Source organism: Muntiacus reevesi, chromosome 1 (genome assembly GCF_963930625.1).
Source record: "Muntiacus reevesi chromosome 1, mMunRee1.1, whole genome shotgun sequence".
Lineage (NCBI taxonomy): Eukaryota > Metazoa > Chordata > Mammalia > Artiodactyla > Cervidae > Muntiacus > Muntiacus reevesi.
This window is the reverse complement of record NC_089249.1, coordinates 105,066,889-105,074,402: the sequence shown is the minus strand read 5'-3', so window position 1 is coordinate 105,074,402 and position 7,514 is coordinate 105,066,889. Positions and strand designations below refer to the sequence as shown.

General features: G+C 38.5%; 1 pseudogene; it reads right to left on the bottom strand.

Moving 5' to 3' along the window:
• Nucleotides 1–246: 246 nt before the first annotated feature.
• Nucleotides 247–699, bottom strand: LOC136163227 (small ribosomal subunit protein eS12 pseudogene; annotated as a pseudogene).
• Between the last annotated feature and the right edge of the window lie 6,815 nt (nt 700–7,514).

Here is a 7,514-nt window from a genome sequence, read left to right as displayed (position 1 = left end):
AATGTTGTGAAGTAATTAGCCTCCAACTAATAAAATAAAGTAAAAAAAAAAAAAAAAAAATACAACTCCTTTAGGGTACAGTGGTCTTTTATTTGCAATTTAAAGGTAGGGTAACTGAAATAAAGAAAGGCTAAATAACTTGACCAAGCCATACAACTAATGGGTGATAAAACTTGAATTTGTTTGTTTGTTTGTTTTGTGTGTGTGTGTGTTTTTTTAAACAAGAACTCAGTTTTTTTTATTTCATCATTTCTTGCATTTGAAGTACTCCTCTATGACATCCTTGGCCTGAGATTCTTTGCCATAGTCCTTAACTACCACACAACTGCAACCAACCACTTTCCGGGGTTTTCCCTGTCAATTTTACAGAGGCCTACCCATTCCTCTAGTTTCCTGTTGTCATCAACCTTAATCAGGTTGATTTGATGCTCAGCACGAAGGGCCTCTACCAACTTGACATACATAGGCTCATCACAGTTGGATGCAGGCACACACAGATGGGCTTGGCGCTTGTCTAAAGCTTTCGCAGCTTCACGAATTCCACGTGCTAAGCCATCGTGGATGAGGGCGGTCTTCAGCACCTCTGGCAGAGCAGTATTAACGTCCATAACACGTCCAGCAGCAATGCCTCTCGCCATGGCGGTGGGTTACGGGTGGAGCTGAATCTTGAATGCACCCGAGCCTCCGCCTCCGCGCGGCTCCGCGGCGGCAGGGAGAGCTAAAACTTGGATTTAAACTTAGACAATCTGATTTTTGGAGTTGTACAGTGAACTACAAATGTAAGAAAAGCAACAGTGAAAGAACGATGACATAGATGCTCAGTTGTGTTGTTGAAAATCAAAAGGGAGTGATGGATATGGTAGCAATTGGAGAAGAAACCATGTGTGAGTCAAATTCAATCCTTGGATCGCTAGTTTGGAGCCTTAGGCCTCTAGAAGATAAGGACTATATTGCCCATTGTAGGATGCGGTGAACGCTGTAGGCTTGAGTCTGTTCCCAGATGGTGCTAGTTATAGAACATGCCGGCTAATGCAGGAGATACAAGAGATGTAAGTTCAATCCCTGGGTGAAAAAGATCACCCGGAGAAGGAAATGCCAACCCACTCCAGTATTCTTGCCTGAAAAATCTCATGGACAGAGGAGCCTGGCGGGCTACAGTCCACACGGTCACAAAGAGTCGGGACACAACTGAAGCAACTTAGCATGCATGTCGCCTTGAGAATTAAGCAGGGTGGTAGTTCAAAGTCTCATGATAGCTTGACTCCCAGAGACTGAAGAGATGGATGAAGGTGGGTTTTGTGAAGTGGCAAATACTGGCCTACTTATTCATAGTGAAATAGGAGGGGGCAGGGCACAACCTTCAAAAGAATGACCCAGCCTGTGTGCTTAGTCATTCGGTCATGTTCAACTCTTTGAGATCCCATGGACTGCAGCCTGCCAGGCTCCTCTGTCCAGGGGGATTCTCCAGTGGGTTGCCATGCCCTCCTCCAGGGGATCTTCCCAACCAGGGACTGAAACCAGGTCTCCCATACTGCAGGCGGAGTCTTTACCAACAGCCACTGACATAGCCTGAGGACATGACATAACTGATCAGAATCAAATAGGTATAAGATGGAGAAGGAGGAGGAGGAGAAATCAACTTCCAGTAGACCTTGAACTCATTATACACTCATTGTAATACACCAGCAAGCTAAATGAGACACCCACCAGCACCATGACAATTCTGAGGCCAACCGTGAAAGGTCAAAAAGTGGCCCAGTTCATGGAAATCCCCACCCCTTGCCCCAAAATAATTGGACTGCTCCTCCAACTTATTAGCCTATGAAATTACCCACCCTATAAAAATTCACAACCCTATATCCTGGGGCCACTCTAGTCTTCTTCTGTCTATGGAGTGTGTTTTTCTCTAAATAAATTCAATTCCTGTTGCTCTTGTTCAGTTGCTAAGTCGTGTCTGACTCTATGAGGTTGTCATAGCATTTCTTCCAAGGAGCAAGTGTCTTTTAATTTCATGGCTGCAGCACAGTCTACAGTGATTTTGGAGCCCAGGAAAAGAAAATCTATAACTGCTTCCATTTTTTCCCCTTGTATTTGCCATGAAGTGATGGGACCAGATACCATGATCTTTGTTTTTTGAATGTTGAGTTTCAAGCCAACTTTTTCACTCTTGTCTTTCACTTCATTAATAAGTTTTTTAGTTCTTCTTCATTTTCTGCCATTAGAGTGGTATCATCTGCATATCTGAAGTTGTTGCTATTTCTTCTGGGTGAATCACAAGCTGGAATCAAGATTGCTTTGAGAAATATCAACAACTTCAAATTCATTTGTTACCTATCATTTTTTCTCTCACTGAAAATTCATAAAATGAGACATCAAGAACCTGAGCTTCATTAGTTCTTAATACCAGGTATGTGATCTCAGTTATAAGACCATGTATTAAAGTCCCAATCTTGATTTTGGCTGGGTTCAAGTCCCAATCTGAATTACACAGTTTCGGCAGCATCATAAAAAGGACAAGATCTAGGACATTGAATGAGTTCCTATGGAAATGGAGGCAAACAGAGCCTGGCCAAAATTCCTAGAACAACACTTGGTTCTTAAGAAAGGATGCTACCTACAGAGTTGGACACTTTTCAAAGATATCTTATGATCAGACAAAAGGCAATGGCAGTTGTGATGGCCATAAACAGAGAGCTAGGGATTGCTCTTATTTTTCCTGGACTGTGTAAATCTCAGGTATGGACTAACCCAAGACCTAGGGAAGGACCTGTGAGAAATAAATGATATTAGACATCACCCTTGGAAAGCAAAAACTAGGAGGAAAAAAAAACACTCCAGTGGTAGGGCAAGACCTTGTCTGCCCTCTTTCCCAAGAATACCCCAGAATTGAATACATGTCTGGTATATAATGGCCATTAAATGATTATTTGTTGAATAAATAAGCTAGATTTATTTTTATCTAAAAAAAAAAACTACATGATATTTCTTACTCTCAAGTTTTAGAGGAATTCTTACTTTTCTCATTGCTTATTTATAAATTACTTTTAAGCTAAAAGGGACTTATGCAATAAACCTCTATTTTACGGATGAGGAAATGGAATAACCTAAGAACTCAGTCAGTTAGCATGAGACTCAGAACTAAAAACCCACCCAATTCTTCCTCACTCTCACAAAACCACTACACACTTCCCCTCTCAGACATCATTATGGTCAAAATAAGTCCGCTGGCTGAGTCAAAAAACATCAGAAAATTACAGTAATTCCACTTTCTATACATGTCCTTTGTGGTCTCGCTTTCACACATGTCATTTACTTCTACTCAGAATGCTTTCCCACATTACTTCTTTGTAGGGAACAGTTCCTCTTGGAGCTCAAACATTTTTCACCAAGGAGTCTTCCTTAACTGACCTGATTACACTGAATGTTTGTGGCCCCTAACCAAGGGGCCCTTCCCACATTCTAAGAAACAATTAGAGTAATACACTTTAAACTGCGTTAAGTATAATACCTTTTTTATATAGATAATCCATTCCATTGCTTTTATTTGCTTCTGGTTCATTCAAGCAGATATTTCAAAATACAAATCTCTTACCAGTAATTTCTAGTGAATCAGTGTTTTGTTTATTTTTAACTCACTTTGGTGGGGCTAAATTTTTTTGTTTGTTTGTTTGCTTGCTTTATTGCAGTTTTAGCATTTTATCCTTTTTTATCCTCAGAGGTACGATAAATTTTATCATCTTATCCTCAGAGGTATGATAATATCCCTCCCCAGTTGGCTTCTGGAGACAAGAAGAAAGTCACAGAAGTGGGAGTGCTAAAATACAAAGTTGCAGTTAGAAGGGACATCAGCATCATGGCAGCATAAGATGTCCCTCATTTTTTGCTCCCCGCCTCAACAACAAAATTTAGCAACCATTCTCAGACAAAAGTCTCTTTGAGGGAACTATTGGATCCAGCATCATATACCAAGGGATCAGGAGGACTCTTCTTTACCTGGGCACCAGGTAATAGGCTGACAGACCTCAGTCCCCCCCCCTGGGAACCCTGAAGTGGCCCATGAACCTGCTCCAGCCTCTATTGTCCTGCAGTCCAGGAACCCCTGGAGAACACTGACTTGGACAATTCCTCATAGATGAGAGAACATTTATGGAAGTATAGGTTTCCAGGGAGATATTCCAGCACTCTCTTGGGCCAAAAAATACCAACAACAAATAAACAAACAAAAACCAAGTTTGGACACATTGAAGGAGATAAGAGGAACAGTCTGACAAAAGTTGTGTCACCATCTCCCAAGGTATGACAGCCTAGGGTCAAGAAAGTTCTTCCTCAATCCTGTAATTTGTCCTTTAAAGGAGGAGAGCATGTGAGTAAGCACCCAACTTCCCCAGCTGTGTGGGAAGGTACCAAAGGAGTTCACTTCTCTCTTGCTCCAGCTAAATAGAGGCAAGTTTTGAGCAGAGAAATGACATGACCACTAAGAAGAAACTGATAGTGGGCAAGAGAACTGAAAGCAGAACAGTGAGGTAGCCACTGCAAGAATCTCCAGGCTACAGTTGTTTGTGACTTGGTTTATAATGGTAGAAGTGGTGATGGTGAGAAATGGTCAGTTTCTGGATATTCTCTGAAGGCAATGCTAAGAGGTGATGTTAAATTATTACAGATGGCATATAAGAGAAAGTAGCTTCAAGAGTTGCTCCAAGGCTATGGGCTGGAGCAAATGTCATGATGGAGATAGCATTAATTGAGGTCAAGAAGCCTGTGGAAGAAGTCTTCAAGCAAAAATCAAGTGCTCAACTTTGAACATGTTACATGTAAAATGATTATCAGATCTTTAAGTTGAAATGTCAAATAGGCAGTTAGAAATGAGTATGGATTTAGGGGAACAACCCAGGTTATAAATTGCTTAGTCTTCAGTGTATAGATTGCTTTTAAAGTCACCAGACTTGTTAAGACCTTGAGCATAGAAAGAAAAGTAAGTTCAGGTGTAAGCTCTAGAGCACTTCTATGTTAAGGGTTTGGTAAGATGAGGCAGAACCAGCAAAGGAAGCTGAAAATAAAGGGTCATTGAGCTAAGAGAAAGCCAGTGACCTAAAGACCAAGAGAAAAAAGAGCTTCAAGAAGAGGGGAATAATCAATTGTACCAATGCTGCAGACACATTAATAAGATGAGTACTGAAAAGTGACCACTGAATTTAGAAACAATCATTGGCAGAGGCTGAGTGGAATGAGGAAGGCAGAGGATTCCAGAGAGACTGGGAGGAGAGTGATTGATGACACAAAATATAGAATAATAGTTCAAAGGGTTTTTCTCCAAAGGAAAGTGGAGGATGAGAGCAATAATTTAAAAGTAAGTGAGGGTCAGGACAAAGTTTTTCACAATTTAAAGAATTAACTGCATAAATATTGGTAAAAAGGGAATGCTTAAATTTATATATAAATTTATATTTTTCTTAATAATTGAGTTAATTTCAAGAATATTGATTCATCTTGTATAGCTATGTTTAAAATTGGCATATATTTTCTTAACAAAAAGACAAAGCTATGGAATCGGTTCAATTTAAGGCTGCAGAATAGTGTTAATATAATTCTAATTGATAAAAATTCTCAATTAAATATTTATTTTAATATTTTAATTTGAATGTAAAAAAATGCTTTTTGATTCCTTTGACTATTATAGATTATTGGATTTTTTTTTAAGTCAGGCTAGAGTGGATATAAATACCACAGAATGTAAAACTGGGACAATAAGGAGAGAATAATAGGTGAATACATCTAACAATATGAACACATGTACTGAAAATGCTATAGAATTTACTGAGACATATTAATCAGTAACTTCCATTTTTTCATGCTAACTTTTACAAGGAAGTAAAAGGCTTGTATAAAAAATGACTATGAATTAATTTTAATTATACTGAGTTATACATCGAGGTGTGAGACTAGAATTGCATTCAAAATTGCTATGGGGTGCAGGCTGCTCAAGCATATGAATGGCATGTAACTGAATTTATGAATTATCTCAGTAGAAGAAGTGGTATTTCAGTTCTGAATTTGACTGACTTCTGTGATATGTTTGTTAAAAATGTACATGTTGATGTGGTATGTGGCAGATACCCATGACTGTTTGCCAAAATCATCCTTACCTTTAATTTTATTGCCAGACTCCCCAAAATTTAGCTGATCACATAGCAGCTCAAAATGTAGACATTTCTCCTCTCTTTATGCACATAAATGTGGCATGTGACTGAGAGCTGGTCTATGGGAAAGTCATACAAGACATCTTACAGGAAGTGCCCTTAAAGAGAGGGTGCTTGCCTTGATTTATCCATTTCTACTTTCTGACTGCAATGTAGCCCCGTTAGACCATCCAGTAAACTTAAAATGGTGACTACACCCAAGAATGGTAGCAGGGCATAGAAGCCCAGGCTTTTCTCTTACCCTATGGAATGCCATTCAGTTTTATACTGTCTCTTCTAAACTTCTCTAATGCAAAAGAGAAATAAATATCTACATTTTTCAAGTCACTATTAGTTGATGCTTCTCTCTTGACCATGTTACATGGAATAATATATACAGGCCCAGAATTAATACATTTGAATGATGTGAAGTAAAAATAGGAGACAGAAGTCCCAGAAATAATGACTGAGAGCTTTTTTTAGAAAGAGAAATAATGACTACACAGATTCGTATGTGGGATAGTTGTCTGAAAGAATATCTTTCTGACTTTATCTAAAATGTTTATTTCTTAAACCAGTGACTAGAAAGTCACCTGTACTATCTTAAGGCCCATTTATGACCACCCATTTTTAAAATTAGAACAACTGCTTTATGAATATCCTTGTACTCTGGAGGCAAAACATAACTTTGTCACTTACTAATGGAATTCAAGTGCCCAAACAGAAGTGAAATCATGGATTTGGTGGAGAAATAGAACAGTTGCCTCTACTGATAAGTGTCTTCAAAGAAATTTATTCACAGGATATTAGAGAATGCTATCAGACTACTCTAAAATGAAAGAAGAATATAATAGCTCTTTTAAGAGAAGAGATAGGAAATATGATCAAAGAAGGAAATTGATGGTGAGGTTCAGCAAAGAAAATCTACTCATCATACAACATTTTTTGAACCACATGAATAAAAAGAGATACCAAATCAAGGTTTTTATATAATTTCCAAAGCCAATATTTCTTATCTTGTCTTCTTTTGTTGCTTTTATTCAAAAGCAAAGATGTTCCTCTTTTGGTAGCAAGCACCGCAGGTGGAGCAGTGTTAATTCTGGCATCTTTGTGTGAACTTCAGAACATGAAAGGAAATAAAATAATGGTCCACATTTGACTCCGCTAGGCATTGACACTGAAAATGGTGAAGAATGTGTTTCAGAGTCCTGACAATCAAAATGCTTAGCTCTCAAGATTGGAAGAAGACATTTATATCTCTACTTACCTCATTAACTTCTATTCTCAGAAATATATGAAGTTTTAAAATATTAAGCCATCCACTATCATTACAAGGAA